General features: G+C 49.7%; 1 long non-coding RNA gene across 1 annotated transcript in view; it reads right to left on the bottom strand.

Moving 5' to 3' along the window:
• The window catches only part of LOC310758776, a 5,670-nt gene extending 1,899 nt beyond the window's left edge, over positions 1-3,771 (bottom strand). Inside the window, exons 1-2 of the long non-coding RNA XR_014545884.1 lie at positions 3,622-3,771; positions 135-259 (exon numbers count right to left, since the gene is read on the bottom strand). This is a non-coding gene — a long non-coding RNA (uncharacterized lncRNA). The remainder of the gene's footprint in view (positions 1-134; positions 260-3,621) is intronic.
• Positions 3,772-10,443: the final 6,672 nt, after the last annotated feature.

The following is a 10,443-nucleotide window of genomic DNA, read 5'->3' as shown; positions in this document are numbered from 1 at the left end:
ATACATTGATATTTATTAAAAGCCAGCTGGGGTTCTGGCTTGTACTGAGGCTGCTCCAAACAGGCTTATATAGAGAGAACCAACAGACAAAACAATGTTGACAATAGGACAAACACTTTTTCTGGAATCCTTACCCCTTATTTGCAGCAACGTACATAGCGTGCACACTCTCCAATTTGTCGTGTATGGTGTGGGCAAGAATGGTGGCAGCTGCCATGGGCACGATAACATTCACCATATGTCTTTGGCCGCGCGAGTGCTATACCAAAAGGAATAAAAGAACCATAGCTGTCAAGCGTCCCTTATTTGGAGGGACAGTCCCTTATCCCAGCGCCATGTCCCGCTGCTGTCCCTTACTGATGGATGTCCCTTAAATTTCCTGGGTTTCAAAGGAAGCACCTCTTCTCCCTCCCTCCCTCCCTGCCAGCCAGGGAGGAGGGAGGCTCAAACTGTGTTGCTTGGCTACCCGGCCCGCCCCCCTCCGGCCTCCTCTCACCAGCCTCAGCCCCTGAGAGTCCCTCCCCTCTAGGACTGGCAGGAGCCTCGGGCCCTTCTGCCGCCATCCTCCTTGCGGCCGCCGAACTGAATGTCTCTGCCTGGGGGCCTCTCCTCTGCTCGTCGCTGCCACTCCCGCTAGGCCATACTGCGGCTGTGCCGCCGAAGGACCCGGATGAAATGGGCAGCCTCGCATGGCCTATGAATTGCTGAGGAGTCTTGAGAGGAGAGCGAGGGCAACCATAGAGAAAGCAGTTCAGAGAGAGGAGGAAGAGGAGGAGGCGGAGGCGTGGGCAGGTGTTCCAAGGGCTACAAGGGAAGGACCGCAAGCGCTTCTCCCATAGATTTGTAGTGGTAGACTAGCATAGATGGTCTGATCTGCGGGTTTACTTCGGGCGCTATTCCCCCCCCCCCCTTCCTCCCACCCCACCTGATGGAATTGAGAGCTGCAGGTGGAGCATGAGAGAAAAGATACAGAATTGCAGCAGCATCTTCGTAGCTTGGACTTCATTTTGCGCGAAAAGTGGTTGCTGCTTGTAGTTATTTAATTGCAGTGTTTCATCGGCTGGTGTCTTGAGCAACAACCTCTGGAAACGAAGAGGTAAAAACCAGCACTTCTCTCCAAAATAATCTGGTCCCTTTTAAATTCGTATTTCAGCTGATTGACTAAAATCCCTTATTTTGGCTGCTGGTCCCTTATTTTCAAGGCTGCTGGTCCCTTATTTTCAAATCTGTTGACAGCTATGAAAAGAACTGCATTTTCATCACCACTCCAGCTAATAGCAGACTCAGCTAGTGAGTGCCAACAGGACAGTAGCCAAAATAATAGAAGGGGCCATAGCTGGCTGGCCAGAAAACTGAACAGGTGTACACCAGCCTGTAACATGTGGGTGCAAGTCCCACATCTTCCCTCTTATACTCAACTTGAGTGACCCCTTCCCTATTGGAAACCACCACCACCCCAAACATAGGAATGGTTTAAGCCATCAGTAGGCAAACTAAGGCCTGGGGGCTGGATCCGGCCCAATCGCCTTCTAAATCTGGCCCGCAGATGATCCGGGAATCAGTGTGTTTTTACATGAGTAGAATGTGTCCTTTTATTTAAAATGCGTCTCTGGTTTATTTGTGGGGCCTGCCTGGTCTTTTTACATGCATAGGATGTGTGCTTTTATTGAAAATGCATCTCTGGGTTATTTGTGGGGCATAGGAATTCATTCATATGTTTTTTTCAAAATATAGTCCAGCCCCCCACAAGTTTGAGGGACAGTGGACCAGCCCCCTGCTAAAAAAATTTGCTGACCCCTGGTAAGCTTACTCGGGGGACTTCTCGGCAACACACGCATATGCAGATTAGAAGGGGGTTTTTTCCTAATAAGAAAACAATAACCTGAAGATCACTTGAGCAACTTGGAAGACAAGCCACTCTGGGCAGCTTCCAACATACATAAAACATAATAAAACATTAAATATATTTTTTTAATTAAAAAAAACTCCCCTGTACAAGATTGCCTTCAAATGGCTCGGGGGTTGGATAACTCCATAACCTCCAACATTTCTCCAGGGAAAATAGGGACATCCTAAGGAAAAGTGGGACATTCTGGGAACAAAGGAGAAATCCGGATGATCGAGATCAGGGATGTCCATGGAAAATAGGGACACTTGGAGGGTCTCTAATCCTAGCCTGACTGCACTGGCTACTAATTAGCTTCTGGGCCCAACTCAAAATGCTGGTTTTGACCCTCATTATGTAGTTTTGTAGGACATTATGTAGGACAGATCGTGAAGCTGAGGCTCCAATACTTTGGCCACCTCATGAGAAGAGAAGACTCCCTGGAAAAGACCCTGATGTTGGGAAAGATGGAGGGCACAAGGAGAAGGGGGCGACAGAGGACAAGATGGTTGGACAGTGTTCTCAAAGCTACCAGCATGAGTTTGACCAAACTGCGGGAGGCAGTGGAAGGCAGGAGTGCCTGGCGTGCTCTGGTCCAGGGGGTCACGAAGAGTCGGACATGGCTAAACAACTAAACAACAACATGTAGTTTTAGGCACCAGGCAAAAACGTTCATCTTCAACCAGGCCTTTGGCTGATTAATATCCTACAACCTTTTAAATGGACATGTGGGAAGGGGAAGGCTTATTGTTTTGCTGGTTTGATTTTAATTATTTACTTGTTTTTATCCTGTATTTTATTCTGTGAACCACCCTGGGATCTTATGATGAAGGGCAGTGTCAGGGAACTGCCATCGGAGCCAAGAGTGGAGGTAAGGCTCCCCAACGATGCAGGAGAAGGGACCAGCAGGGAGAGAGAGAACACTTCCTTTGGGGAAGGAAATCGGTGTGACACCAGGAAGAAAGGGGAGCAGGGAAGGACTTCGGAGACATGGCTCCAAGACTCTTCCACAGAGGCCAGCGGGGAGAGCCCAGGACCTCCGCTGGCCACGCCCACTCTGCGCAGAAGACTTCCACGCAGGGAAGCTAGGCGGAGACTTGACGTCAAGCAGCTTTTATGTTGGAAGAAGTTCAGGAAACACCCACTGACGGATTCTGCCAGTGACTGACACAGCCACAGAGAAAGGGCTGTCCAGCCAGGGAAAGGTTTAGCCAGACAACGTTGCCTAGAGCAGCAGCCCCCTTACACACGAGCAACCCCAATTCCCTTTACAGGCAGTATATAAATCAAATCAATCAAATCGATCAATCGATCAAAGCGCTACACTCTGGGTGGTTTACAGAACTAGGAAAATGCAAGATTTGTCTTATGCACAATGGTGAAAGAGTGGAAATTTATTAACTGTAAGGCATGCTTGAGCTTGAGAATGCTGATCTCCTGGGACTGTCCTCATGGGAGTAAGGGCTCCCTATCTAAGACATGGAAATATTACTTACTAGCCTGGTTCCTATAGAGCAGGTGCAGGCAATCTATGGGTCTCCAGTTGTTGCTGGACTCTCCCAACCTCCCACCCTCCCAGACTGGGCTGTGGCTATGCTGACTGAGGCTGATGGGAATTCGATTCCCAAGACATCTAGGAGCCCATTGGTGGTCCACCATACAGCAGAGCATGGAAGCAGCAGCTACATACCCCCCCCCCCGAGTCCACATTTGTGGATCATCAATTGAAAACTCACCTGGAGCAGCCATCAGCACAAAGAAGAGAACAGCTGTAAGGAAGGCAAAGATCCTCATGATTGAACAATTGAATGGGGTGTCAGGAGACGGCAGGATGGAGAGGTGCTTGAAAGGTCCTTGTATTTATAGGGCAAAGGGGAGTGTTCATATCATGGTATGAAGATCTTGTGGGTGCTGCTTGTTGTGGGTTGCTGCAATCTAATGATGGTATTATTATGCAAGTATATCCCTAGTTACTTTGGAAAGTATTTCTAGGAAATGCATAGCCCCAATACAACAGCCAGTTGTTGACCTTAAAGGTAATTAACTATCCTCACGTACGAAAACAATATTTTAAAAATTTGATTACGTGTAATTATCTAGATAGGGCATGGAGATAAGGCAGCATATTGTTACAAAAGTTAGGTGCCACCCCTACTCTCTGCTGAGCTGCAGCAAGTTTCCAGGCACTCAACCAGGGTCTATGGCAGGCGTCAGCAAATTTTTCCAGCAGGGGGCCGGTCCACTGTCACTCAGACCTTGTTGGGGACCGGACTATATTTTGGAAAAAAAATATGAATGAATTACTGTGCCCCACAAATAATCCAGAGGTGCATTTTAAATAAAAGGACACATTCTACTCATGTAAAAACATGCAGATTCCCTGACCATCCGCAGGCCGGATTTAGAAGGTGATTGGGCCGGATCCGACCCCCAGGCTTTAGTTTGCCTACCCATGGACAATGGTCCTTTGGAGAACTGAGACACGGCAGAGACTGTATTCCACCAGTGACTTGCAGTTCCACCATCTAACAAAGGTATGTGTGGGAGGCAGAAGACATTTCAGCCTAAAGTCCATTTCTCCTGATTCTGCACCATAATCGTAAATTGGGGGCAGTCATCTTTTTCTCTCAATGCAGGAAATGGTCGCATGGCATAAATGGTGGCAATTTCCAGAGGGGTTTTTTTGCACGCACACACACAAACACACACAAATATTTTGCCAAGCACCTCCCTTTCCAGCTGCTCCAAGCAGATAGAAATTTCATCTTCTCCATGTTGATATTTGGATTGGAAGCTTCTCGGGTTAGAGACCTGAGCTGTGTAAGGCCCCGTTCATGTTGGCGTTGTAGCAGCAGTATTAGTAGTAGCAGCAGTAACAAGAACAGCAGTTCTCATCCACATGAGATAACAAGTGGTTAACATCTTGTTAGCTTTTAATTTTTAAAAGCAGACATAGATGAATGGTGAGCAATGACAAACCTAGTCAGCATCTTAAAAAGCAGAGACATCACCTTGCCAACAAAGGTCCATATAGTTAAAGCTATGGTTTTCCCAGTAGTGACGTATGGAAGTGAGAGCTGGACCATAAAGGAGGCTGATCGCTGAAAAATTGATGCTTTTGAATTATGGTGCTGGATGAGACTCTTGAGAGTCCCATGGACTACAAGAAGATCAGACCTATCCATTCTGAAGGAAATCAGCCCTGAGTGCTCACTGGAAGGACAGATCCTGAAGCTGAGGCTCCAATACTTTGGCCACCTCATGAGAAGAGAAGACTCCCTGGAAAAGACCCTGATGTTGGGAAAGATTGAGTGCACAAGGAGAAGGGGATGACAGAGGATGAGATGGTTGGACAGTGTTCTCAAAGCTACCAGCATGAGTTTGACCAAACTGCGGGAGGCAGTGGAAGACAGCAGTGCCTGGCATGCTCTGGTCCATGGGGTCACGAAGAGTTGGACACGACTAAACGACGAAACAACAACAACAACAAAGATGAATGGTGACCATCATTTCAGACTCTGAGCGAACATTTCAATGCAAGCTTGCCAATAGCCCCTTACCTGGCCATCACCTGTGCTAAGTATAGCTTTCCACCAGCAGCAGCCAGTAACCACAAGGAACACTTGCCAAAGAACCTGCTTTTCTTCTCTTTTGTAGCCCAAAAGGATGTAAGGATTCACCTTAAGCAGAACAACTGGTAACATTTTGGTTGGTTGCTTAACCAAATCAGAAATTGAACTAGATCGTGTTTCTTCCCCACCCCCAGGGGAGATCTCTTCTCACCCACTCCCTGCTCTTGGTGAGGGCCCTTGCATATCATTCCCATCTCCCCCACAACTCCCCTCCCCACACACACACTACAACAGAATGCAAAGGATGGGAGGGGGGTCTAAATTGGTCAACTTTAGTTTCTTTCCTTGTCCCTCCAGCTGACCCATTCATTCAACAACCATGCAGATTTGCTTGCACAAAGCCAAGTTTCGAGTATTGGCCCCTCTACATTGGCTTTGGTTTTGGTTTCTTTGCAGATATATCCTGCAACATGTCAATAGTTCATTGGTGGTGGGTTTATACTGAACCATCCATGCATCATTCCACTTCATACTTCCAGAATTTAAGCCTCTCTACACTGCATTCACCCTTCTTCTTGTGACCCCCACTCTCCTGTTCTAGCTGTATGGGCTTTGCTAATTGCCTTTGGCAGTGGGGGAATTTTGGGGAGGGACAACAGTCAGCCTATGTCTCCTCTTCTTTGCCAACTTTACACTGTTGTCTGTATGACTGGAGTGGTGCTTAAGAATTTGGCTTCTTGACATTTGGTCCGGGTGGCTGGGTAGATTTAAGAAAGTATCAGATTAATATCTGAGCCGGTTTGGCCTTTGGCCTGTCAGGTGCATCAGGGTGAATGTGGGTCAGCTGGGCCATGTTACATGTTATGATTGGCTTATTTGTCAAACCTTGCTGCATGCGTCATGAAATGGGATTGATTAGATCAGCCTATTATCCCAGCTCACTTGCCCAGACTTGTTTGATTGGGCAATAGGCTGCACTGTGAGTTGGGGAAGGCCGCTCCCTCCTCAGGCTGATTCCACCTGGCCCAGGGGGCGGGGCCCAGACTGACTCACCACCGCCACAGCTTAAGAGGCCTCATGAGGCACTGGGACACCACTGCTGCTGCTGCACCGTGGGGGTTGAGGAAGGCCGCTCCCTCCTGTAGGCCCACTCCACCAGGCCTAGGGGGCGGGGCCCACACTCGCCACCACTACAGTTTTAAGGACACTGGTGTTGCTGCAGCAAATGTTAAAAATGTTTTTATATATTTTAAAGTGTTTTAAAGGGGTTTTTACTTTTTACTTTGTTGTATCACCGTGAACGGTGGTCTGTATTTTTATTTTGTTCCGTTTTATGTTGGTTTGGGGTTGGATAGTGGGGTGGGGTGGGGATTTGTTTTGTTGGTACAATTGTTTTTGGTTTGATTTGTTTTTCTATTTTGTAAATGGAGGTTGGTTTGAGGCTTGGGATTGCTACCGTAGTGGGGCGAGGGAGGTATGGCGGTGGGGGCAGATGTCATAGGCGAAGGGGATCGAGATACGGATATGCTCGTACCCCTTCCAATCTGCGCCCCATCCCGAGGGACGAAGGTAGGGTGAGCAAGGATTACTCACCTCCGTCACTGGTGCTGTGCAATGCCAGGTCTATAGGCAACAAAACCGCCACTCTGCGAGATTTCTTTACCTCGCAGGGGGTCGACCTGGCTTGTGTGACGGAGACCTGGGTGCGCGAAGGGGAAACAGTTACCCTACGAGAGATGGTGCCCCCGGGTTTCTCCGTCCTCCACCAGTCGTGGACTGTGGGCCGGGGGGGAGGGGTGGCATTATTAATCCGGGAAGATTGTTCTTTCAGGGCTCTACCATCGCCATCGATCCCCGGCATTGAATGTGTTGGCCTAGTGTGGGGCTCTGAGGTGAGCTTGGCTGTCTGGCTGGTGTACCGGCCACCTAGCGCACCAGCAGCCACCCTGTCAGGCCTGCTGGAGGCGGTGGCCGGCTGGGCCTTGGAGTTCCCTAACCTATTGGTATTGGGGGACTTCAACATCCATGCTGATGCCATTCCTTCCTCACAGGCTCTGGACCTGGTGTCTTCCATGGCGACACTAGGGCTCTCCCAGTTTGTTTTGGGCCCCACACATCAAGCAGGCCACACGCTGGATTTGATCTTTGGCGCCGGTATAGATGTGATCATGTCTCCTTCGATGAAGTTGCCATGGTCTGATCACTACGCTCTGAAAGCCAGGATTGATTTTCCACCCCCACCCTGCTTAGGTGGCGAGCCAATTTGGGCTCGCCCGCAGAGGCTGATGGACCCTGATAGATTCCGTCAGGCCTTGCGGGCCCTTGCTCCCCCTGGCGACTCATTGACTGAGCTTGTTGAGGGCTAGAATTTCCAGCTCCTGGCAGCCATCGATGAGATCGCACCTAGGTGCCCTCTGCGACCCTGCAGAAACCGGGCTCCCTGGTTTACCGAGGAGCTTCGGAAAATGAAGCGGGACCTCAGACGGCTAGAGCGAGTATGGCGGGGTGCCCATGACGGAGCCTCAAGAACATCTTACAGGGTTTTATGAAAACCTACGAGATGGCAGTGAAGGCCGCTAAGAAGTCCTACTTCTCGGCCTCCATTGCCTCCGCTAGCTCTCGCCCGGCGCAATTATTTAGTATAATTAGGTCTTTAACATCCCTTGAAGGACAGCCAAATTTAAATAACAATTTGACACACAGCTGTGAGGCATTTGCGAGCTTTTTTGCGGAGAAGGTCCTGTTGCTCCGCCATGACCTCCCTGCCAATTTGGATACAATAAAGGAACTGGAGGCCCCTCGACTGTCCTCGGGTCCAGTATTGGACCACTTTGACCAGATATCCCCAGCCGATGTGGACAGACTCCTTCGAGCTGGAAAGCCCACCACCTGTCCTCTTGACCCATGCCCGTCTTGGCTGATTAGAGCGTGTCCAGATGAGGTGCGGGCCCCCCTGGGGGATATCATCAATTTGTCCCTTGGCACCGGGATATTCCCAGGGGAACTGAAGGAGGCAGTGGTGCATCCGCTCTTAAAGAAAACGTCATTAGATCCCTTAGATCTATCCTATTACCGCCCGGTTTCGAATCTTCCATTCCTGGGTAAGGTGATTGAGAGAGTGGTTGCTGAACAGCTTGGTAGGTTTCTGAATGAAACATCGGCTCTCGATTCATTCCAGTCTGGCTTCCGCGCTGGTCATGGGACCGAGACGGCTCTGGTCGCCCTAACAGATGATCTCCGCAGGCAGCTGGATCGAGGTGGGTCGGGGCTGCTGATTCTTCTAGACCTGTCAGCAGCCTTCGACATAGTCGATCACGAACTCCTGGACCACCGCCTTGCCAACGTGAGGATCCAGGGCACAGTCCTTCAGTGGCTGTGCTCGTTTCTCTCTGGTCGGGGACAGAGGGTGGCGCTTGGGGGGGAATTGTCATCGCACCACTCCTTGGTGTGTGGAGTGCCTCAGGGTGCGATTCTCTCCCCGATGCTTTTTAACATCTTTATGCGCCCCCTCGCCCAGCTTGTCCGGAGTTTTGGGCTGGGTTGCCATCAGTATGCCGATGACACCCAACTCTATCTGTTGATGTACGGCCATCCTGACTCGGCCCCAGACACACTGACCAGATGTCTGGAAGCTGTGGCTGGATGGTTACGTGGGAGCCGGTTGAAGTTAAATCCTTTGAAGACAGAGGTCCTCTGGCTGGGATGGAGCGATTTGGGATTGAGGGGGCAACTCCCATCCCTTGCGGGGGGTGCAATTAGTGCCAGCATCGTCCGTTAAGAGTTTGGGTGTAATCTTCGATACCTCCCTCTCTATGGAGGCGCAGATGACAGCTATAACAAAGGTGGCATTTTTTCATCTCCGCCAAGCTAAGCAGTTGGCTCCTTATCTCTCTCGCCCTGACCTAGCCACTGTGATCCACGCGACGGTCACCTCCAGACTGGATTATTGTAACTCTCTCTATGTGGGGCTGCCCTTGAGACTGACCCAGAAACTTCAGCGGGTGCAGAATGCCGCGGCGAGACTCCTTATGGGGTCTTCGCTGCGAGATCATATTCATCCGGTACTATACCAGCTGCACTGGCTCCCGGTGGAGTACAGGATCAGGTTTAAGGTGCTGGTTTTAACCTTTAAAGCCCTATACGGCCTAGGACCCTCGTACCTACGGGACCGCCTCTCCTGGTATGTCCCACAGAGAAATTTACGGTCTGCAAATGAAAACATCCTGAAGATCCCAGGCCACAGAGAGGTTAGGCTGGCCTCAACTAGAGCCAGGGCTTTCTCGGCCGCGGCTCCAATCTGGTGGAACGCTCTGTCACAAGAGACTAGGGCCCTGCGGGACCTGACATCTTTCCGCAGGGCCTGCAAGACAGAGCTGTTCCACCAGGCCTTTGGTCAGGGCGCAGCCTGACCCCCTCCTCTGGCAATCTGCACAGAATTTTGCTTAATGGTTGCCATCAATTTGATTTTAATTTGATTTTAATGTTTTTAGAATGTTGGATTATTTTGATTGTTGTTAGCCGCCCTGAGCCCAGCTTCGGCTGGGGAGGGCAGGATATAAATAAAATTTATTATTATTATTATTATTATGTTGATCAACAGATCCTCTTTTAATGTTTTGATAAGTATAACCTGTTACGGTCAAACCTCGGTTCACGAACGGCTTCATTTTGAGACGTTTTGGCTCCTGAACGCCAAAAAGCCAGATGTAAATGGTCCGGTTTTCAAACATTTTTTGGAACCCAAACGTCTGTCACAGCTTCCACTTGAGTGCAAGAAGCTCTTGCAACCAATTGGAAGCCGCACCTTGATTGTCGAACGTTTTGCAAGTTGAATGATCTTCCAGAACAGAAGACCCATATTTCGGTTTGCCTCAAGTCGTCTTTCAGTGTGATGGCAATGCTACCATCTGGAGGCAAGATTCCAGCACAACAAAAATGGGGGGGGGCTGTCAAGCAGGAGATCGCTTTCCTGAGCCGCCCCTTCAA

Source organism: Podarcis filfolensis (assembly GCF_964270895.1).
Source record: "Podarcis filfolensis genome assembly, chromosome: 3".
In the NCBI taxonomy this organism is placed as follows: domain Eukaryota; kingdom Metazoa; phylum Chordata; class Lepidosauria; order Squamata; family Lacertidae; genus Podarcis; species Podarcis filfolensis.
The sequence above is the reverse complement of the archived record's forward strand: the minus strand, read 5'-3'. Positions and strand labels throughout refer to the sequence as shown.